The sequence below is a fragment of the Triticum urartu genome, chromosome 6A, assembly GCF_056163025.1.
Source record: "Triticum urartu cultivar PI428250 chromosome 6A, HENAU_Tu73, whole genome shotgun sequence".
Lineage (NCBI taxonomy): Eukaryota > Viridiplantae > Streptophyta > Magnoliopsida > Poales > Poaceae > Triticum > Triticum urartu.
Genome location: NC_141878.1, coordinates 312,798,569 through 312,822,147, shown reverse-complemented (window position 1 = coordinate 312,822,147; position 23,579 = coordinate 312,798,569).

Here is a 23,579-nt window from a genome sequence, read left to right as displayed (position 1 = left end):
ATATTATTTGCCCCATTCCGATAAAGTTTGTAGAAATTATGGCAAAAATATGTTTTTAGCCATTTTCAAAACTAACATAAAACCGTAATGTATTAGGAGAAACAATATATACAAAACAGTTTCACATTTCTTCAAGATTTCCAATGCCATATCATTTGCTGCATTTGGACACACGGTTAAAAAATTAGCTCGAAAATACGAACTCGGTGGAACTTGTACCGTTTTCTAAATTACTTTTAAACCGTTCAAAATTAGAAAAAACTTTTAACATGAAAAAGTAGGGCATTTTCATAAGCTTTCCAACGCCATATTATTTGCCTCAATTGGATTAGCCGTTTAGAAATGGCATCGAAAGTACGAACTTGGGTGTTCCGTTTGCGAAATTCTACGATTTTCCGAATTACTCTTTAACCATATGGAATTAGAGAAAACTTTCAACATGTGGAAGGAGCGGTTTTGTAGCAGCTTTCCAACGCCATATTATTTGTCGTAGTTCGATAAACGGTTTAAAAATGCGATCGAAAATATGATGCACGTTTTTTGTATGAAGAAAAAACGGTTTTCAAAACTGCTCTTAAACTGCTTACATTTTGCCAAAAATTTAACTTGGTTCATGATACTGGTGTCCATAGCTTTCCAACGGTATATAGCAAGCCCCATGTGGACACCTTTTAGCTGAAGTTCAACCTAGCACACGGGGAAGGTCAGGCGCGTTACTCGGGAAGTTCATGTTGTGATCAGAATATTATTCTGATCCTGTGAGCAGAATAGTGTTTATATACAGTTGACCACGCATGGAAAAGTTGTCCACAAGCCGAGCGCGCCGACAGACGCGAGCAGAGTGTGCCAACGGATGTGAGGAGAGCGTGCCAACGGACACGAGCAGAGCGCACCGCGGCGCCTAACGACGAGCAGAGTGCACTGCAGCGCCTAACGGCGGGATAGACCTTCATTCAAGCCAATCAAAATAAGACTGGAACGGACATGTCTGTATTGAGCAAAGGGATCGCACATGTCTATATCGACTGGAACGAGAATGCAATAGCAAAATAAGAATTAAGGCCATGATGATGCGATCGCAGTGGTGGTTACATGAGGCAAGAGGAAAGATGCATCCATCAATGTACGACCTCCTCCTCCTCCTCCTCAACTTAGTGCGCCGGCTGGGCCACCGAGCAGCGACTAAGGAGCGACGGCTTGTGTGGCAAGGTCAAGGTGCTTCTCCACTAAGGCATCCAAGGCTTCCAGCCGGCTGAAGAAGGCCAATGTCGTAGCATCCTCACTGGCCTTGTAGATACCTATGTACATGATTCATTCATACACATGGATGTGTAGGTTGACGGTTTCTTGCAGGGTGAGGCGCCTCACGGCGAGCGCAACCTCCAGGTGGACATTCTTCGTGGCGTCGGCGGGGAGTCGCAGGGCCACTAGTGCTTCCAAGAGGTTTCGACCATGGAGGCCGATTAGGCTGGCAGGCAATGAGGAGCCCGAGCGTGTGGGATGGAGGAGTAAGGCGATGTCGTCCGCGAGCTTCTTGACGACGGTGAACATGTTGGTGTTGCGAACGATCATCTAGTCCAACTGAGAGATGTAGCTGGCGTCGACGGTGGCCATCCACCAGCCGATCGCCAACACCATATGGAGACGATCCACGATGCCATGCGGCAGGCCGGCATCGTGGACCATCTGGCACAGCCGCTGGCTGCTCACGGGAATCGCCGCCATTGGTTTGGAGTGGGCACTTTTGCGCTTATTAGTGTAGGAGCTTAGGCAAATGCTTAGGTGCGTATGATGTGGTAGATGCATTGGAATGGAGGGGCACCTTTATATGAGTGCAAACTGCGTTACATTCGCATCGTGTTGCCTCTTTTCCCGGTCCTCCCATTACTTCCCTCATGCATTAACACAATGCTAATTGAAGGAGGATGCATCATTGGTTGTTCAACATTTCGGGAACCGCTAACCTCTCGCTCGTCTGCATTAATGCCGTATTGGGAACTGCGCCGCCCGCTGTCAAATCGAATAGTACTGAGCTGCCCCGCTAGTGATTCACACGGGTCATCCAAAAGAACCGTTTGTGTTCAAGAGATGCACAAATCCTGGTCTCACTTTGCATATGGGTGTTCTATCTGAAACCATCATGCTTGTTGTGAGAAGCTCTGGTTTGAGAGAAGCATATACACAAACCTGCCCCAAATGGGACAAAAACTTTACCACGGCATGTTGATGCCGCTCCATGATAGCATGAAAAGTTTCATGAACTTCAGACGAGTTTTGGATTTACTAGAATTTAAAAACCAGGTATCTCAATGTTTTCGGCCGAGTGACAGTGGCACGGTGCTTGACATTCATTCCCATTTCTTCCATGGGACCTAAGCATGCACCAAGGACTAAAGATTTGATTTTTCAAACAATTTATATGCACCGGAGCATGTGCATGTAGTTCAAATTTGAATTATGCGCATAAATGCATTGAAAACTCACTTAATGCATAAAAATGTCCAAACGAACCCCGAAAAATGACAAAAAATAACACCACACTCCTGTTGTTCTATGTTGACACAAGAAAAAATTTGAAAGCAATAAGAGGCAATGGATAAAGTTTCACCCCCGAAGTTGGGGCGTTCCCAACCGAAACCAACATGCTTGTTGTGAGAAGCTCTGGTTTGTGAGAAGCATATACCCGAACCTGCGCCAAATGGGACAAAAACTTTACCACGACATGTTGATGCCGCTCCATGATAGCATGCCAAGTTTCATGAATTTTAGAAGAGTTTTGGATTTACTAGAATTTAAAAACCAGGTGTCTCAATGTTTGCGGTCGAGTGACGGCAGGGCGGTGCTGGACATTCATTCCCATTTCGTGCATGGGACCTAAGCATGCACCCAAGGACCAACAATTTGATTTATCAACAAATTTATATGCACCAGAGCATGTGCATGTAGTTCAAATTTATATTATGCACATAAATGCATTGAAAGCTCACTTAATGCATAAAAATGTCCAAACGAACCATGAAAAATCACAAAAATAACACAACACTCCTATTGTTCTATGTTGACACGAGAAAAAATATGAAAGCAATTAGAGGAAATGGATATCGTTTCGCCCCTAAAGTTGGGTCATTCTCTACTGAAACCATCATGCTTGTTGTGGAAGCTCTGGTTTGTGAGAAGCGTATACCCAAACCTGCCCCAAATGGGACAAAAACTTTACCACGGCATGATGATGCCGCTCCATGATAGCATGCCAAGTTTCATGAATATCAGACGAGTTTTGAATTTACTAGAATTTTAAAACCAGGTATCTCAATGTTTGCGGCCGAGTGACGGTGGCACGGTGCTGGACATTCATTCCCATTTCTTGCATGGGACCTAAGCATGCACCCAAGGACCAAAGATTTGATTTTTCAACCATTTTATATGCAACGGAGCATGTGCATGTAGTTCAAATTTGAATTATGCACATAAATGTATTCAAAACTCACTTAATGCATAAAAATTTCCAAACGAACCCCGAAAAATCACAAAAAATAACACAACACTCATGTTGTTCTATGTTGACACGAGAAAAAAATTTGAAAGCAATAAGAGGCAATGGATATCGTTTCACCCCCAAAGTTGGGGCGTTCCCTAACGAAACCATCATGCTCGTTGTGAGAAGCTCTGGTTTGTGAGAGGCATATACCCCAACCTGCGCCAAATGGGACAAAACCTTTACCACGACATGTTGATGCCGCTCCATGATAGCGTGCCAAGTTTCATGAATTTTAGATGAGTTTTGGATTTACTAGAATTTAAAAACCAGGTATCTCAATGTTTGCGGCCGAGTGACTGTGGCGCCGTGCTGGACATTCATTCCCAATTCTTGCATGGGACCTAAGCATGCACCCAAGGACCAAAGATTTGATTTTTCAACCAATTTATATGCACCGGAGCATGTGCATGTTGTTCAAATTTAAATTATGCACATAAATGCATTGAAACCTCACTTAATGCATAAAAATGTCCAAACGAACACCTAAGAATCATAAAAAATAACACAACACTCCTGTTGTTCTATGTTGACACGAGAAAAAAATTGAAAGCAATTAGAGGCAATGGATATCGTTTCACCCCCAAAGTTGGGGCGTTCCCTACCGAAACCATCATGCTTATTGTGAGAAGCTCTTATTTGTGAGAAGCATATACCCGAACCTGCCCCAAATGGGACAAAAACATTACCACGGCATGTTGATGCCGCTCCATGATAGCATGCCAAGTTTCATGAATTTCAGATGAGTTTTGGATTTACTTGAATTTAAAAACCAGGTATCTCAATGTTTGCGGCCGAGTGACGGTGCCACAGTGCTTGACATTCATTCCCATTTTTTGCATGGGACCTAATCATGCACCCAAGGACCAATGATTTGATTTTTCAACCAATTTATATGCATTGGAGCATGTGGATGTAGTTCCAATTTGAATTATGCACATAAGTGCATTGAAAACTCACTTAATGCATAAAAATGTCCAAATGAACCCTGAAAAATCACAAAAATAACACAACACTCATGTTGTTCTATGTTGACACGAGAAAAAAATTGAAAGCAATTAGAGGCAATGGATATCGTTTCGCCCCCAAAGTTGGGGTGTTCCCTACTAAAACCATCATGCTTGCTGTGAGAAGCTCTGGTTTGTGAGAAGCATATATCCAAACGTGCCCCAAATGGGACAAAAACTTTACCACGGCATGTTGATGCCGCTCCATGATCGCATGCCAAGTTTCATGAATTTCAGACAAGTTTTGGATTTACTATAATTTAAAACAAGGTATCTCAATGTTTGCGGCCGAGTGACGGTGGCACGGTGCTTGACATTCATTACCATTTTTTGCATGGGACCTAAGTATGCACCCAAGGACCAAATATTTGATTTTTCAACCAATTTATATGCACCCGAGCATGTGCATGTAGTTCAAATTTGAATTATGCACATAAATGCATTGAAAGCTCACTTAATGCTTAAAAATGTCCAAATGAACCCCGAAAAATCACAAAAATAACACAACACTCATGTTGTTCCATGTTGACACGAGAAAAAAGTTGAAAGCAATTAGAGGCAATGGATATCGTTTGCCCCCAAAGTTGGGGCATTCCCTACCAAAACTATCATGCTTGTTGTGAGAAGCTCTGGTTTGTGAGAAGCATATACCAAAACCTGCCCCAAATGGGACAAAAACTTTACCACGACATGTTGATGCCGCTCCATGATAGCATGCCAAGTTTCATGAATATCAGACGAGTTTTGAATTTACTAGAATTTTAAAACCAGGTATCTCAATGTTTGCGGCCGAGTGACGGTGGCGCGGTGTTGGACATTCATTCATTCCCATTTCTTGCATGGGACCTAAGCAAGCACCCAAGGACCAAAGATTTGATTTTTTTCAACCAATTTATATGCACCGGAGCATGTGCATGTAGTTCAAATTTAAATTATGCACATAAATGCATTGAAAACTCACTTAATGCATAAAAATGTCCAAACGAACCCCGAAATATCACAAAAAATAACACAACACTCCTGTTGTTCTATGTTGACACGAGAAAAATTTGAGAGCAATTAGAGGCAATGGATATCATTTTGCCCCCAAAGTTGGGTCATTCCCTACCGAAACCATCTTGCTTGTTGTGAGAAGCTCTGGTTTGTGAGAAGCATATACCCAAACCTGCCCAAATGGGACAAAAACTTTACCATGGCATGTTGATGCCGCTTCATGATAGCATGGAAAGTTTCATGAATTCCAGACGAGTACTAGAATTTAAAAACTAGGTACCTCAATGTTTGCGGCCGAGTGACGGTGGCAGGGTGTTCAACATTCACTCCCAATTCTTGCATGGGACCTAAGCATGCACCCAAGGACAAAGATTTGATTTTTCGACCAATTTATATGCACTGGAGCATGTGCATGTAGTTCAAATTTGAATTATGCACATAAATGCATTGAAAACTCACTTAATGCATAAAAATGTCCAAACGAACCCTGAATAATTCCAATTCTGTTATGATTACTGTAGATAATAGGTCTAGCAATTCAAACACCGTCCATGGCCACTGTGACCCCATTATGTAATTCAAATCAAGACAAAAATCAAGTAGATCCCACACAGTTTATTATAACTAACCGCGTGAGATGCAGCACAAAATATCTTCAGACCGTGTCTGAATAAGGGACCATGTCTGGTGATACTTTGCGTGCCAGTTTCTTCGCCGAAGCGATTCCAAATTTGCGGCTTCCACGGAAATATCTACCTCCCCACCCCCTCCCCCTTACGAAAAGCCACATTTCCCTCCTTTCCGCCTTCCTTTCCAAGTTGAAACTTTCACTCCTTGCTTGCAGCACCGCTGCCTCCTCACCGGCGACCCCCCTTCATGCTCCTCGGCCTCGCCTATCCAGGCAGGTAATCCACACCCGACCCCCATCCTCCTCCTCCTTCCACAACCCACATGCCCCGACCATCGGCGCGAGCGCGACACCTTCCACTCAAATCACCGAACCCTCCACCAAATAAGCGCCGTCCTAAGCCATGGTGCACGCAGTATAGCCAAGACCTCAAGGAGCATTTGGCAGCGGAGAAGCAAATCGCGCCGCACGCGGGGATGAGGTCACGATGGCTGCCATTCGTGCCGACCCCCAGATCTTGGAGGAGCACCTCGCCATCGAGGCCACCGTTAACGCCTCGCGCGCCGACATCGCGACACGGTTGGCTGCTTTAAACGACAGTTTGTGGCGTTTTCTCAAGGCCACCGTCGGTGCCTTCGACGAAGACTACGACGTGTTTTCTTAGCGTGCGCGTGCTTACCTCATCTTGAGAGCCAGCAGGTTGGTGCCCAGAGCGGCTCAGGCAACTCACCACTACAACGAGGGCACCCACGATGCGGAAGCCTCACCCTCTTCCATGTCCAAGGAGCCAATCGTCATCGATATCTCCGACAATGAGGAGTAGCTTCTCTTATTAGCTCACTACAAGGACCCATGCTCAGTTTGCTAGCTACTGCCTTTCCTTAACAAATTCTAGTGAATTGTGCTACCCACGATGCGGAAGCCTCACCCTCTTCCATGTCCAAGGAGCCAATCATCATCGATATCTCCGACAATGAGGAGTAGCTTGTCTTATTAGCTCACAACAAGGACCCATGCTCAGTTTGCTAGCTACTGCCTTTCCTTAACAAATTCTAGTGAATTGTGCTATCTACTTTAACCATGCAATCTTCTGCTATAGTGTATATGTTCTATATGTCTTGCAATGTGGTGTTCAATTAACTTCTTGGTTCAATTCTGCAAATGTGATGTGTTCAATTCTTCCGGGTGCAATATTTCCAAGTTGTTGAGTATGCTTGGTTTGGTTAACTGTCTGATCTTCTATTAGGAGTATGTTATATTGTTCAATTGGTCTTTAGTTAAGTTCTTGTTTCATTTGTTGTGGCTTGGTTCACTTGTTGTGGTGTTTAGTTAACTACTTGGTTCAATTCTGCAATGCGATGTTCAATTGTTGTGGCTGCATTCTCTTATTGTATACCATGTGAGGAATAAATCGAATTTGGCTGTACTAAATACATGAGAAACAAATACAATTGCTATATTTCCAAGTTGTTAAGCATGCCTTGTTTGGTTAACTGTCTGATCTTCTATTAGGAGTATGTTATATTGTGCAATGTGGTGCTCAGTAAACATTTGGTTCATTTGTTGTGGTGTTTAGTTAACTTCTTGGTTCAATTCTGCAATGCGATGTTCAATTGCTGAGGCTGCATTCTCTTATTATATACCATGTGAGGAATAAATCTAATTTGGTTGTACTAAATAGATGAGAAACAAATACAGTTGCTATATTTCCAAGTTGTTAAGCATGCTTGGTTTGGTTAAATGTCTGATCTTATATTAGGAGTATGTTATATTGTGCAATGTGGTGCTCACTTAATGTTTAGTTCATTTGTTGTGGTGTTTAGTTAACTACTTGGTTCAATTCTGCAATGCGATGTTCGATTGTTGTGGCTGCATTCTCTTATTGTATACCATGTGAGGAATAAATCAAATTTTGCTGCACTTAATACATGAGAAATATATACAAGTGTTATATTTCCTAGTTCTTAATCATGCTTGGTTTGGATAAATGGGGTTTCCATGTGGCTTGAATTAATCTGATGAATCTGCAATGTGCTTATTTTTCATCAACATATTTTACTGATAGCATGCGGACCCTTACGTAACCTGATGACTAACTACCTTATATGTGTTGCAAGGAAACAATGGGAAGGACTGATGTTTACAAGATGGTACTAACTATTATACCTTGCCTTTTTTTATTCCTTTGCCCCGTTTCCAATATAGAGAAGATATTTATGCACATCCTTGTTTTCAGGGTTCACTAATGATTACCTCTCAAACCACCTTTGTGGTCAGGATGCGAGGAAACTTTTCATACAATACCCACGGTTCAATATTGAAGTGTTCCTGAAGAGGTCAAAGGATGGACGGTCAATCATCCACATGCACTGGCCTAAAGTTGCAAAGACCTTCAACATGAATGAAGGCTCAATATTCGCCTTCCGCTTCAGCAATTTTCCAGATGAGATGCATATCTCTATGTACCGTCTATGATGCTAATTTCGAAAGGTTCTAGATGTTGGATGTGAAACTTGCTGCTAGTGCGGTTGTGTAATGGGGTAGCTGAGTGCTGATGCTATATCATGTTGTACTCCGATGTATTTTAATTATGAAATCTTGCTTCCTTAATATGGAAATGGAATATATTATGTGCTTAATATGAATGTCAATTAGATTAGTAAATGGATTATTAATAATAGGCCAATTAGCCCATTAATTGGCCAATTAACTTGCTAATTGGATTTTCTTATTGCAAACGGTTAATGAGAAGACACCGTGGGCAATGACCTAAGGCAATGCACACAGTCTCTAGGAATAAACCGTGTTGGATCAATGAACAATCACACACGACATTCTCTTCAAAACTGTTTGCGTTACGCCACCTTGCACACAAAAGTTTTCCTTGTAGTGACTGCGTGGGATGTATATACGAACGGAAACGTTTAGTGGTGACACACTGTGTGGGATGTACTTACGACCAGAAATGATTTTTCCTGTATAATTGTATTTTTTTAGCCCTACTGTATGTATTTCTGTATTTGAGTGCTCGTCGGTCGCACACGTCCTCATTTTGCCGAGCGTGTGTGCCAGGAGGGCATATCCCCAATGGTTACTGGTTCGTGTGGGAAGGACCCCGCTATCGCCCACACTCACTTGGCGACGGTTCCAAATGTCGTCGCGGAAAGGGGTAAAAAACCGTTTGTTTAGGACCGACGCATACCTGTGATGCCAATTTTTTACCACGTCATCTTGGTGGCATGACATTACATCAAGCAAGGTTTCATGTTTTTCTGATCATTTTTTAATTTTTTGGAATTAAAATGCCATGGCACTCCATGCATACATATGCATGTGTCCATGTCGTGAGACCAATATGTTTGAAAATTTTTTCTAATTTACTGCACATGGAATTAACTTTCACACAAGTACACAAATATGATTTTTCAAACCGTTATGGTTAGCCGTTGCATGTAGATGTAGTTCAAATTGGAATTATGGTCATTAAATGGCTCGAAAATCACTTAAATGTCTTTAAAAGGTCAATTGACCCCTAGAATTTCCCTAATTTTCACATTACAGTTGTAGTAGTCCACGCTAAACGTAGAAAAAAATTGAAGGTCGTAAGAGGAAGCTATCTCCCATTCGTCATCAAACATGCATTATTACCTCTCGGAACCACGAGCCTTCTAGTGAGTTGCTCCGGTTTGTGAGAGGTGTTTGTCTAAACTTTCGTCAAACGTGCCAATTTTTTTACCACATCATCTTGGTGGCATGACATTACATCAAGCAAGGTTTCATGTGTTTGTGATATTTTTTTAAATTTTTGCGAATTAAAATGCCATGTCACTCCATGCATACATATCCATGTGTCCATGTCGTGAGACAAATATGTTTGAATTTCCTTCTAATTTACTACACATGGAATTAACTCGCACACAAGTACACAAATATGATTTTTCAAACTGTTATTGTTAGGTGTTGCATGCAGATGTAGTTCAAATTTGAATTGTGGTCATTAAATGGCTAGAAAATCACTTAAATGTCTTTAAAAGGTCAAATGACCCTTATAATTTTCCTAATTTTCACATTACAGTTGTAGTAGTGCATGTTAAACGTAGAAAAAATTGAAGGCCGTAAGAGGAAGCTATCTCCCGTTCGTCATCAAACATGCATTGTTCCCTCTCGGAACAATGAGTCTTCTAGTGAGTTGCTCCGGTTTGTGAAGGGTGTGTGTCCAAACTTTCATCACACATGCCAGATTTTTTACCACATCATCTTGGTGGCATGATATTACATCAACCAAGCTTTCATGTGTTTCTGATATTTTCTTAATTGTTTGGAATTTAAATGCCATGGCACTCTATGCTTAATTGTGTCATAGCCGTTAGACCAATATGTTTGAAAATTCCTTCCAATTTACTGCACATGGAATTAAATCGCACACAAGTACACAAAATACGACTTTTCAAACCTCTATGATTAGCTGTTGCATGTACATGTAGTTCAAATTTCAATTATGGTCATTAAATGGCTAGAAAATCACTCAAATGTCTTAAAATGTCAACTGGCCCCTGAAATTTTCCGAAATTTGACATGACAGTTGTATTAGTACTACAAAATTTCTTGCACATTTAAAACACCATCCATTGCCACTTCACTCCAAATTCATCTTTCACAGCTAATAAAAAATATCTACAACATCACACATAGTTGTTTTGTAGGAACCATTTGCGATGAAAATATATGGGTCTATTTAAGTCTCCCTCCTTAAGCTTCGATGGCTCATCTGCTCCAGTGTCGGCAACCCTCGAATCCCTGAATCCCGAGCCCCATTCCTGCACCCCCTTCTTACAAAGATGACACCATGGAGATGCTTCGTGAAGACCCGTACGATGGCCGCGTCCCCCACCCCCTCGAGCGTCGCCGCCTGTGCCGAGAGCGCGGCCGACTACGCCGAGAGTGTCGCCACATCCACATTGAGCGCGGCCGCTTTCGCTGAGAGGATGTTTGCGGCAGTCGACAGGGCAGCAGCAGTAGCCGAGGCAGCTGTAGCTGCTGCTTGCGACGGCGGATGCAAACGCCAAGAGTGCTTGAGCCACCGTATGTGCCGCCGATGTCGCCCTGGCCAGGGTCGAGGCCATCCATGCCAAGATAAAGGATGCACACGCCAAGATATTCCAGGCCACCTCGGACTCCAGCATGCAACCCACATCTGAAAAGGCGGCGGCAGTCATGGAGCACCTGCTTCCTCATGAGGTCGCCGAGCGGGAGCTGGAGATGCAGGGGGCGGCGGAGATCGAGGAGCGCCGGGAGGACAAGTTGCGTGTGGATGAGGTGATGGTAGAGAAGAGTCTGTCCGTCAAGGAATCGGCGATGGAGTACCAACGCGAGCTCTGGCACAACCACTAGTACGAGTACTACAACCTTGAGGGCGTCGCCGAGGACGAGGACGAGGACGCGGTCAACTTCAGCAAGGGGGACATCGAGTCCACCAACAGCGGCATGTTGCCCAGACAAGTCATCGACGTCTCATCTCACACCGGCGATGCATAGCCTGGCGTGGCGGCCGATTTGTCAAAATTATGCATAGTTAGGCTTTGTTTTTAATGCTGGTCTTTTGTTAGAGCAATGTTTAGGTCAATTGTCTCTATTTAATTACTAAAATTGCTCGATTCAGTAAGTGTGGTCTGTCTACTGTATGCTCTTTTGTGTGCCCAAATTAGCAAGCGATGTTAAATTATGCAATGACATACCCAGGGAAATTTCCACCAAAATTTGAATTATCAAACTCATCCCATGTGCGTAAAGCAGAAAAATCGTTTGTGATGCACACAATCATTCAAAGTGAAAGGTCCGCGCGCAAAGTTTCCCTCGACATTTCCAAAATTTTGGCCTACCGCCAAAATATCTACCCCGCCCTCTTCCCCGCTTCCCCACCCCCTTTTCTCCCCGACCACAAGTAACATTTCCCCTGTTTCCTCCTTCCTTCCTTCATTCCTTCCTCAGAAATAGCCACTTCCTCGCTCTCGCCGTCTCGCATCCAACCGCCGAGGTTGCCATGGTCTTCTTCAAAGACCTCTCCAGTAGTTTCTCCTCCGGTGACGACTCCTTCACCACCTGGGTATGCCTCTCTTCTCTCTCTTGGGCTATGACTTGGAATGAATGTTTTTTTACCTAGCGGTCTATTTGGGTCATTTCTTCCTCTTGTAGCTCCCTAGGACCATCAGTGGCAACAAATGGAGCGGGGTGGCTGAAGATCTATCTGCTCGTTGTCACCATCAATCTCCAAGCGTGAAGCTAGTTGCATTTGATTCTGTGGATAGTGGGAGGAAGTTTTTGGCATGTGCAGAGAAGGTTAGACCCTCTTTCGTTGTTACAAATCATTTGTTAGATGTGATTCACACACTGTCACGGTCCCAACCCATTCACACGACACCTTCAACCAAACGCATCCTAAGACAGTGTCATAGATTGTAGCTAGTATCTTAAATTGTTGCCATCTCATCAGCGGTGCCATTAGAAAATTATTTGGCACCGCTTCAGCAGTTTGTGCAACCAACTCTGGTCCACACATCCGAGCAGCCAAGCAGTAAAATATTAAATCTTTATGGCATGAAGGAACTGGGCATCGAAGAAACTACATGCTCCGTAGTCCGGGTCCCTTTTTTCTGCTGCATCGGCTCGCCAGTGCAGGGCACCGGTGCGAGATGTAGCAATAGTTGTCTTTACCCCAGTTTTGGCATACATAGTGGACGGCCTTAGTGCTATTAGTTCTATGTTACTAAAATTGTGCATGTACACACATGTTAGTATCAATTTGCTCTCATCCAAACACCGTCGCTATGCTGTTGCAGCTATATTTACCTTCCTCATAAAATGTTCAGTTTGTTATTTAATGTACATGAGTAAGAACTTGTAGCGTCGTTGTAGTGAATTATAGCTTCTGATGTTCCAGAAATTAGTTGTTGTCTCAGTACCAATTATTTCATTTGCACATTGATCTTTTTGAGAAGATATGTCATAATTAACATGTTTCTTCAGTTTTTCAAAATAAGCACTGGTGATTTTCTATGTTTCTATAAACCCATTTCCCCTATAATTGTTACAGATCTAGTTTTAAATATTATAGGATGAACGGAAGTGTTCTTACTTGGAGTGGGTTGATGAAGAGTGGCCACAGTCTTTGAAGATGTGCCTAGCGAAGCTCTGGAGCATGTATGAGGAAGAGAACAGACGTAGGCTTAGAGAAACTGTTGTCAATGCTGAAGAATATTTGAAGATGCGGGATAAAAAGTTGAAGTTGGAGAATGAGCTCAGATTTTTTAAATTAGACTTTACTAAGATGGTGTTGGTGAAGGAGGAGGCACTTTCCAAGTTGGCCCGTGCAGAACAGGTTCTTACCGAACTGAAAGCAGAGGTGGATAAGATGAGCCTGGATGATCTCGATTAGGGAAATGAATATATTGTTCTTATGAAGTTGAACTAGCTATATGTTGTACCATGCTGTTTTCATGTAGCTCCCGTACTGTGATGTTATAATATATTTATGTGCCTGCTATGAAATTGGCAAACAGTTGTTCGATATGAAATGTGAATTTACATAATACTGGAATTATTAATTGTAAACTAATAAACCTGCTAAATGTGTCATGTACCTTTGCAAATGGTTCTAGCAATAAAAGCGCTTGTGATGGACAACCCAATGCCACACAGTTTTCTTCATCAAATCGTGTATGATATAGTTGATAAAAGCAAATAGTTAACCAAGGCAGACCGTGTGTGATAGTTACACCTTTCACATACGAGCCTACAAATAAAACTGTGTGGGATGTACGTACGAACGGAAACATTTTCCCTGGATTGACTATGTGGGACGTACATAAGAACAGAAACGTATTCCTTGGATTGACCGTGTGTGATATACATATGGACAGAAATGTTTTTCTGGGATTCACCATGTGGGATGTACATACCTACGGAAATGATTTTCATGGATTACCATGTGGGATGTACATACCTACGGAAATTATTGGGTTTCGATGCATCGCCCGATCGCATACGGCCCCAGCCTGTGTCCCAGGAGGCCCTATCCCGACGATTTCTAGGTCATGTGGGAAGGACCCCCCTTGTTGGGGATATTATTACTCGACATAAACCGGCTAGGAGTGGACGGCTTAACTATATGATTACTATTCGAAGCCCAGGAAGACAAAGGATGATGGCGCTTCATGAAGGCCCAAGGCCCAAAAGCGGGTTAAGGCATGTAGACATAAACCTACATTATCATGTAACTTGAATTGTAAGATAGAAGGAATAGAGACCGAGTTGGACACGTTGATGATCCGGCCTTGGGACTCTGTAAACCGGCGGGCGTCGACCTATGTATATAAAGGGGCGACCCGGCAGCGGTTTAGGGACAAGAGACAACAACTCGAGAGCCAGGCAAAGCGGATTCGCTCCCTGGTCATTGAAACCCTAGCAATACCATCACAACTGGAGTAGGCTTTTACCTTCATCGTAAGGGGCGCCGAACCAGTATAAACTCTCATGTCCTTTGTCTGCTTTAAACCCCTTTAAGCTAACCTGTAGCGATGGCTCCACGACTAAGTCCTTTCACAAGGACATCTGCCGTAACAAAACCACGACAGTTGGCACCCATCGTTGCGCTATCGCACGATGGTTCCGAGTTCTTGAAGGGCGGCTTCGAAGGACTCAAGGAATACACTGTGGGCTGGATGACTAAAAGTCGTCGCGACAAGCACTACATCGACGATGTAGGATGGAGTCCCAAGGCCGGTTCAATTGAATACGGGTGCCGGGTCCCCTTTCGGGGAATTCATGTCTTCATCGACAAGATCGGCGAACCGGGCCCTGAGCTGGACATCTGCACCGACATCATAGAGAGGGCTCAACGTGCAAGCTCGGCCCAGGTTCAGCCCACCGTAAAGCATGTCTTCGTAGGTGTCATCCATGGAGCGGAATATGAGGATAGATCGGCATCTGGTGGCGAAACTATTGTCTACTCTGACGACGAGTCTTCAACCGGAGAGACCGAATCCCTGTACCAGCTGCAGGATGGCCGGATTAGTGGAGGCTCCGATGGCAACAATATTCCGGACCCGCTCGATCTGCCAAACCGGGTCACGGTCTTCATGGCCGGTACACAACCAGTGCAGCACTCTTCTACCGCCGCCGCAATGATCTCCGGTTCAGCAACAACAACACCAGCGGGAGCAGGGGGCTCCGCCCCCCCTCTGGCTCAGGTTTTGTCCGATCTGTTTGACGCTTTAGCAACATTGCTGGCAGCGGAGGTGGACGCTGTCGGATTTCGGGTTCCGGCAGACCCTTGAGGTTCGAACACTTGGGTGCGCGCGGAGATTTTGCCTCCTACCTACCTGCACCCCTCCGCCGAGCTGGGATCAAAGCTATGAAAAGAACAACACAAGGGACACAGGGTTTATACTGGTTCGGGCCACCGTTGTGGTGTAATACCCTACTCTAGTGTGTGGTGTGTGGATTGCCTCTTGGTCTGATGATGATGAACAATACAAGGGAGAACAGCCTCACGAGGGTTTGTTCTTGGCTGGGACGATGAACTGCTGGGAGGAGTTCAGCCACCTTTCTCTATCTCTCTCTCTCTGCTTACTTCCTCTCTACTTGTCGAGCCCTTGGAGGAGACTGAGCCGAACCCTTTGCTACGTGGGTGGCCGGTCCTATTTATAGAGGCCCTGGTCCTCTTCCCAAATATTGAGCGGGAAGGGAGCCAACAATGGCGGGCTAATTTGAAAGGGGACAGCAAGTATCAGCTATCCTGACAAAAGTAGTCTTCGCCTGCGCAAAGCTCTGGTGATGACGCCGTCTTGGGCCCCATGGTGACCTCCATCTCGTAGTCCTCCTGGTCTTGGTCTCGTTGCACCGAAATGGCAACCTTTGCCTGATGCCTCGGTACTCTGCGGCTGCGCTTGCCCCCTTTGCACCAAAGAGGAAAGGAGGACGCTGCGCGGGCTGGCACCCGCCTGGCGCCCTGAGTCGTCATGGCTTGCATCACGGGCACCTCGCGAGGTACCCCGCCTTGATCTCTCCTCCTCCTCGTGAGCCAGCCTGACGAGGCCGTGCCTGAGGAAGCTCCGCGTCGTCCGCCCCGCGAGGCTTGGCCCCTCGCGAGGGTCTTGAGTTTGTGTTGGTGAAGATGGGTTGTGCTGGGCCCCCCTTTGAGCCACGCCGCAGGCCGCAGGCAGGCAAGTCTGGGGACCCCCGTTCCCAGAACACCGACAGACGCGGCAAACGGGGATCAGCATAACACAGAGATTGCAAAAGTGAAGGATCAGATAACTCAGGCTAAAGCGGACCTAGCAGCAGAAAACACCAGGATGGCTACAGAGCGGGTCAGATTGGAGGCTCAGGCGTACCGGCTTATGCTGGATCAGAGTGCATCAGATGATATCATGAAGAGAAGATACCGGTTGCGCCTTCTGTCGGTCTTGGAGGCGAGGAATCTCTTTAACACGCCAAGGGAGGGCACCAGCAACCAACCTGTGGTAAACCGTGCGGAGGCACCTGGGATCGGGGCACCGGTTCAGCCTCGTGCGACGGATCCGCTGCCTCCGCCTCGTTAGAACGACATTCCATCGTGACACGTCTCAACACCTCCGAGTCATTACTCTAACCCATTGGATAACATCATTGCTACCGCTTCACGGATGGCAGCTCTGCCGATTGATGGCGAGTCCCCAGTAGCGGTTGAGACATGACGGGTTAGGGAGCTCCTTCAGACGACTTTGACTCAGCAGCAGGCTTACTCATATAGTTGCGATAGGATTCATTCTACTCCCCGCCCAAGCCGGAGCTACAACAGGCATATCGATGAACCAACCGTATCAAGCAGTGTGAGGAATCGTAATCCGCCCCGTGGCAATAACCCGACAGGTGGCGATGGCAATGCCCAGGATGTAGTTGATCGCACTAGGGCACGTCGGGAAGCCGAGTTAGCGGCACAGCACGAAGCTCCGGTTCGTCAGCTCATGCCGGTTCGTCAGTTCACTCCGATTCGTCCAACAACATCGGTGGCACCAGGGGTTACCTCTAGTTCTTTGGGAGTGCCATGTCTCGTCCCAGCACTGCGCAATGTACGATTGCCCAACGATTTCAAAGGCCCGCGCAAAGTGCCGAATTACACTATCGATTTATCCCCCGAGTCATGGGTGGAAAGCTGTGAGATGGCAATGGAGATGCTGGATGTGGACGAAGCAGCGTGTGCCAAATACTTTGCCATGATGTTGGAGGGGACAGCTCGCACGTGGTTGAAAAATCTGTCAGCCAACTCTGTTGGGTCGTGGGCTGAGTTAAGGGCCCGATTTATCTAGAACTTTAAGGATTCGTGCAAACAACCCATGTCAATCGTGGATTTAGCTGCCTATGTCCAGGAGGAAGGAGAATCAACAACCCACTGGATGCACCGGGTTTTAGAGATTTTGCATTCGTTAGACCACATCAACGCTGACACAACCGTTTTAACATTGGAAGGCAATTGTTAGTTTGCGGCTTTTAAGCTGAAATTGGGACGGCTTAAACGCCATTGTAATGACATGGGAACACTTATGGCAGCTCTGGTGAAGTATGCCGACTCTGATAATACCAAGGACCCCGAGTCTGAGGATGACAAGACAGCAAAGGGAAAGAAGAGCGAGAATGCCAAGGGGCAGTAGCATAATCCGGCAGGTCATGGGAACAATGGTAAACGCAAGGCAGATAATAGTTTGGACTTTGTGGCTAACACCAACGCCCAGGATAACGGTCAGCGGCGTAAGGGTAAACCGCCCCAGCGGGGTGGAGGGTCAGGCCCCAATCTAGAGCCCCTGTTAAATCAGCCTTGCCCAAAGCACGGATCGAAGGAGAGACCCATTACGCATCTTTCAAAAAATTGCTTCATTATACGGGAGTTCAAAAATTCAAATCTTTTTCCATATGATAATGGACCGCCCGGCGGTTCAGGTGGTGGTTTCCATGGGCTGGGTTATGGTGGTGGCAGTTCCGGTTCAGGTTTCCAGGGCAACAAAACCGGACATGGCAATCAGAACAGTCAGGGCAACCAGGGAGGTTACAACCATCAGGGGAATCAACAGCAGCAGCAATCGGGTTATCAGAGCAATCCAAAACAGTTGAATAGTGGGCAGTATCATGTGTTCACCACTAGCTTATGTAAGTGTGATCAGAAGCTTCATAAAAGAGCTGTGAACTCCGTGGAACCGGTGGTACCTCGTTATCTGTGCTGGTCTGAACAACCCATCCTGTGGAGTCGAGAAGATCATCCACCACGGGTTGACAATTCGGTTCATCTCGCTTTAGTGGTGTCACCCCAAGTTGGGGGGTATAATTTTACCAAGGTGCTTATGGATGGAGGAAGCAGTATCAATATCCTTTACTATGAAACCTTTCGTCGCATGGGGTTAACAGATAAGAATCTTAAACCGTCGAACATTGTGTTTCATGGGGTAGTGCCTAGTAAATCGGCATACCCAGTTGGCAAGATATCTCTGGAAGTTGCTTTTGGAGACGATCATGATTCAAGATCAGAGGTGTTGACTTTTGAGGTGATGAAAATCAAGAGTCCATATCATGCCCTGTTCGGACGGCCGGCTTATGCTAAGTTCATGGCAAGGCCTTGTTATGTTTATTTGCAACTTAAGATGCCGGGTCATAAGGGGACCATCACAGTGCATGGGAGCCGGAAGATTGCTTTGGAATGTGAAGAAGGTGATGCAGCTTATGCTGAGTCGGTTTGTGCCATGAAGGAGCTGAAAGTTTACAAAGACAATGTTTATCCGGCAGATATGACTTCTCTGAAAAAGCCATCTACTGAGCATGATCTGGCCTAATGTTTAAATCGGCTGAGGAGACTAAACTGGTTGACTTTGTTCCTGGCGATTCGTCCAAGTAGTTCAGCATCAACGCTAACCTGGATCCGAAATAGTCAGATGCACTCATCGAGTTCATCCATGAGAACTGAGACATCTTTGCATGGAAGCCTTCTGACATGCCAGGTGTACCGAGGGAACTCGCTGAGCACACCTTTAATATAGATCCTAAGTTTAAACCGGTCAAGCAGTTTCTTCGCCGCTTCAACGAAGAAAGGCGTAAAGCTATTGGTGAGGAGGTGGCCCGGCTCTTGGCAGTAGGGGTTATTGTGGAGGTCTTTCACCCTGAGTGGCTAGCTAATCTGGTGCTGGTACTTAAGAAAAATGGCACTTGGCGTATGTGGGTGGATTACATAGAATTAAACAAAGCCTGTCCAGGTGACCCCTTTGCTCTCCCTTGAATCGATCAAATTATTGATGCTACAGTAGGTTGTGACCGTTTGTGTTTCCTGGATGCTTATTCTGGTTATCATCAAATCAAATTGGCAGTTAAGGACCCAGAGAAGATAGCCTTCATAACTCCCTTTGGAGCCTTTTGCTACGTATCTATGCCTTTCGGGCTCAAGAGTGCCCAGGCGACTTATCAGCGCTGTGTCCAGAATTTTCCACATAAACAGATTGGGCACAACGTACATGCATATGTGGATGATATTGTGGTGAAATCCAGAAAGGAGGAGACATTGATAAGTGACTTGAGGGAAACTTTTGATAACCTCCGGGTTTATAAGATGATGCTTAATCCGGCCAAATGTGTCTTTCATGTACCGCTAGGCAAGCTTTTGGGTTTTCTGGTGTCTAACAGGGGGATTGAAGTTAATCCGGAGAAGATCACGGCTATCACGTCTCTGGCTAAACCGGCGTGCATTAACGATGTTCAACGTTTGGTGGGCCGGATTGCAGCCTAAACCCGGTTTATCAATCGCCTTGGAGAGAAGGCTATCCCTTTGTATCAGATGTTAAAGAAAATGGATCACTTCGTCCGGAGTGATGCTGCTGATGAAGCACTTGCAGATCTGAAAAGACAGTTAGCCGAGCCACCTGTCCTTGCGGCTTCGGTTGATAAGGAGCCTTGTTGCTATATGTGGCTGCAAATGCCCGAGATGTTAGTGTGGCTATTGTTGTGGAGCGTAAGGAGGCTGGGAAAGAGTATCTGGTTCAACGGCTGGTTTATTATATCAGCGAGGTGCTTATCGAGTCCAAACAGAGATACCCACATTGGCAGAAACTGGTGTATGGAGTTTTTATGGCGAGCCGGAAGCTCAAGCATTATTTTCAGGGTCCTCCTACCACAGTGGTCAGTTTAGCCCCCTGGGAGATATCATCCAAAACATAGAAGCAACTGGCCGGATTGCTAAGTGGTCTATTGAGCTTGGACCTCACGGGCTAAAATATACACCTCGCATAGCAATAAAATCCCAAGCACTTGTGGACTTCATCAATGATTGGACAGATTCACAAGCACTGGAGGAAAAGCCAGACAATACTTATTGGACTATTCACTTTGATGGATCCAGGCAATTGGAGGGTTCGGGGGCTGGAGTTATATTAACTTACCCATGAGGTGATAAATTTTGTTATGTTCTCTGTTTAATGTTCCCTTGTACTAACAATGCAGCCGAGTATGAGGCCTTGCTCCATGGTCTTCGGATGGCTAAGGAAATGAACTTAAGCCGGGTCAAGTACTTTGGTGACTCAGACCTGGTGGCTCAGTAGGTATCTGGCACATGGGATTCCAAGGATCCACTTATGGCAGCATATAGACAAGAGGTGGATATAGTGGCTGGTCACTTCAAAGGTTATCAAGTGGACCACATAGAGCGGCGGAAGAATGAAGCAGCGGACGCTTTAAGTCGCTTAGGCTCTCAACGTAAACCGGTGCCACCCAATACCTTCCTCGATGTACTGCATAATCCATCAGTGAAGATACCTACGGAGGAGGATTTGGCTGTGCCCGACCCAGAGGCTCAATTGGTGGCGACTCTTCATGTTATTCCGGATTGTACGGTCCCGTACTTGGCATACATGAACCGGGGCGAGTTGCCAGACGACAAAACCTTGGCCCGGTAGATAATTCGGCGATCCAAGTCAATGACCATTGTCAATGGGGAGCTACATCATTGTAGTGTCACAAGAGCATTTTAGCATTGTGTCTCTCCTCAAGAAGGTTGTGAGATCTTGCGTGAGATCCATGAGGGAGATTGTGGTCACCACGCCGGTTCAAAATCCTTGGTGGCTAAGGCTTTTCGTCACAGCTTCTATTGGTTGACGGCTCATGCTGATGCTTATGATTTGGTAAAGGGGTGTGATGGTTGTCAAAAGTTTGCACGCCGTGCTCATGTTCCGGCCCAAGAATAAAGAATGATCCCAATAACTTGGCCGTTTGCAACTTGGGGGCTCGATATGGTTGGACCTTTTAAGAGGTCCAAGGACAAGAAGACTCACCTGTTGGTAGCATTTGATAAGTTTACAAAGTGGGTTGAGGCAGAGCCAGTCAGTAAGTGTGATGCGGCCATGGCGGTTTAATTCATCAAAAAGGTGATATTCCGGTTTGGTTGTCCACACAGCATTATCACTGATAATGGTACTAATCTGTCCAAGGGTGCTATGGAGGAATTTTGTCAATGAGAGCACATCCGGCTTGACGTGTCATTAGTGGCTCACCCCCAATCTAATGGTCAGGCAAAAAGGGCCAATCAAGAAATTTTGAGAGGTATCAAGCCCCAGCTTATGGTTCCTTTAAAGCGGACGCCGAGTTGTTGGGTGGAGGAGTTACCTTCCGTGCTATGGAGCATCAACACCACACCAAATAGATCTACGGGTTACATGCCTTTCTTCATGGTTTACAGAGCAGAAGCAGTTCTCCCTAGTGACATACGTCATGACTCGCCCCGTGTGGCGACTTATGTTGAAGCTGATAATGAAAAAGCGTGTCAAGACTCATTGGACTTGTTAGATGAGGAGCGTGATCTTGGGGCGGCACGTTCGGCGATTTATCAACAAGATCTGCAACGTTATCATAGCCGCCGGGTTGAAACCAGAACTTTTGAAGAAGGCGATCTGGTGCTCCGGCTCATCCAGGATCAGACTGATATGCACAAGCTATCCCCACCTTGGGAAGGGCCTTTTGTGGTCAGCAAAAATTTGCACAATGGATCATACTACTGTATCGATGTTTGAGAGCACAAAGACTCACGTAAATCAGAGGACGAGACCTAGCGGCCGTGGAATATAGCTCATATTCGGCCTTACTATACTTGAGCCATAGGCTCTTTTTTATGTACATAATTATGACAATGTATATATTATAGTCAATATAATAAACCGGAGCCTCGGCTAAAGCGGGGTCTCTGTTTGTTTTTACATCATGTGTTTTCATGGGGGCTTCTGTTACAAAGCAGAGTTCTGTTGATCCGGCTTGTAAAGCCACACATGAAAGGAAATCACTAGGGGGCTTGGTCATATCTGAACCTTAGCTACACCTCTTGATCGGCTTAAAGCCAAAGGGAAATCACTAGGGGACTTGGTTGTATTTACACCATAGATACACCTCTTGATAGGCTTAAAGCCACAAGAAAATTCTGTGGGGCTGAAGAGAGTGTTGCACCAGCACAACTCAAACATAGGAAACCACCGAGCACAGCTCACATGTTGCTTAGGGGCTCTTTGCTTCTCAAAGAACAAAGAGTTTGCACCTTTGCAATAGGCTATCAAGCCAGGCTTGGGAGCCAGGTCTATTCACCTAAAAACCCCGGGTTATCCTACCTCTTTAAGTAAGCCACTCCGTCCAGGTAAACCTGGTATGACCCGTCGAACGTTTGACAAGTCAATCTCATAGACCCTGAACTTGTCAAAGTTAAAACGATGAATGGTTAAAGATTGAGGTCCATCTTAAAAGGCTTTGAAAAATGGTTTAACTCAGTGGCCTGGCATCCCATGAAAAGCCTCAATTTATGGCCTGGCAGCCCATGAATAGCCTTGCATATTCTTCTTGTGTTTTTTGCAAAGTTTTTCTTTCCTTTGATAAGATTCATAAGTATTTTCTGATAAACCGTTGTTTATTACAATCCGGCGTGGCTTACAATGCTAAATTGTTTGTACATGATCAGCTATAATCCGGTGTTCATTGCGCCGGTCTAGTTTTGACTACAAGTCACCAGTAGTATATGGATAAAACTGGTGTTTATCATAACCCGGTACGGTTTTCTCATAAACCGGCAACCCTGGAAGGAGTCATCAATACTACAGATTGGTGTTATCACCCTTTTTCAAACAACCTTGGGTCAAACAAATGAGGTAACATGTATTCTCTATTTTATATATCTGGTTGTTTTTAAAAACAGCCTTGGCTCTACACCTAGGCCATATATTTGGGCATCATGACCCATCCAGCGATAAACCACCAGGACCCTTTCAATTTCTTATATGTAGGAACAAGTTAACATACAGCCATTGTGGATTATGCATATAATAAAAATCCCAAAAGCATGGTGAGTTATCAGTATCGAGCAAGATAAATATGC